Source organism: Vigna umbellata, chromosome 5 (assembly GCF_029865625.1).
Source record: "Vigna umbellata cultivar VRB3 chromosome 5, Vumbellata_1.0, whole genome shotgun sequence".
Classification (NCBI taxonomy): Eukaryota; Viridiplantae; Streptophyta; class Magnoliopsida; order Fabales; family Fabaceae; genus Vigna; species Vigna umbellata.
Window position 1 is genome coordinate 47,406,236 of NC_142169.1, and position 1,424 is coordinate 47,407,659.

Sequence of the window (1,424 nt, forward strand, 5' to 3'; positions counted from 1 at the left end):
TCATGGTAGATTTGATTGTTCATCTAGTCAGAGAAATTCGAATATGTGAGCCGGTCTTCTTAAGGTGGATGTACCCAGTTGAAAGATACATGAAGATCTTAAAGGGATATGTCAAGAATCAGTATAGACCAGAAGCTTCAATCATAGAGCGATACATTGCAGAGGAAGCCATTGAATTTTGTTCAAGTTATATGCCATCTTGTGAACCAGTGGGTCTTCCCAAGAGCAGACATGAAGGAAAATGTGAAGGTAAGGGTGTTCGAGGTGTGAGAATTCAAAGTGTTAGCAGAAAAGAAGTTGACCAAGCTCATTTGTACATCTTAAACAACACTGTTGATGTGATTCCTTACATTTCTGACCACATTAATGAAATAAAGTCAACAAACCCAAGAATGAGTGAAAAATGGCATCTTAGTGAACATGTGAAAACCTTCTTACAATGGTTTAAGAAAAAGATTTATGCGACTCCACATGTTTCTGAAAGTTTATTGAGGTTATCTCGTGGACCGAACGCAGATGTCATTACATATGGTGGGTACTATATAAACAATATTTCTTTTTAGACAAAGGTAGAAGATGACAAAAGTAGAGTTCAAAATAGTGGCGTCAGACTACAAGCTGAGGTTGTTCACTTTGCTAGTTCTAAAGACAAAAATCCAATCACAGCATCCATGAGTTATTTTGGAATAATACAAGAAATATGGGAAGTTGATTATGTGACTTTTAGAGTCCCAGTATTCAAGTGTAAATGGGTTCATCTAAATTCTGGTGTCATGACAGATGACTTTGGTTTCACATTGGTAGACTTGAACAAGATGAATTACACTGATGAACCATTTATCATGGCTAGTCAAGCAAGACAAATATTTTACGTAAATGATCCAGCGAATAAAACATGGTCAATGGTTTTAGAAGGAAAAAACATGCATGGACATGATGATGACGATTCTCTTGATGTACTTAAGACAACATCTGTTGCATCTAGACCCATTGAAGACCCAATTGATGACGTTCTCGATGTCATCCAAGAAATTCGTAGTGATGACAATGAAGGGATTTGGGAGAAAACAATATCTTAATAGGTTGTGATATTTTTTGTATTGACTTTATATTTATGTTCATCATAATTGAATTATTACTAACCTTGTATAATTTTTCAGGTATGTCAGCCTCAAAACCAGGATCGGGACAAACCACACGTGGTCGAGGCATCACACGATTGGCAGATATGACATTCGGACGCGTTGATGGACAGAGGAGACATGTTGACATTGACCCCAGATCAGGTCAGGCATTAGGGCCAAATGCTGATAGGTTTAGGAGTTATCTGGGTAAGTCAGCAAAAAGCCATGTTTCTATCCTTCATGCAACTTGGGATTAAGTCCCAGAGGTCGACAAGAACCTCTTATGGCAAGATATTCAGG

General features: G+C 37.7%; 1 pseudogene; it reads left to right on the top strand.

Annotated features, from left to right (window-relative positions):
• The first annotated feature begins 392 nt into the window (after positions 1-392).
• On the top strand, positions 393-1,079 carry LOC148198498 (uncharacterized; annotated as a pseudogene).
• The last annotated feature ends 345 nt before the right edge of the window (positions 1,080-1,424 follow it).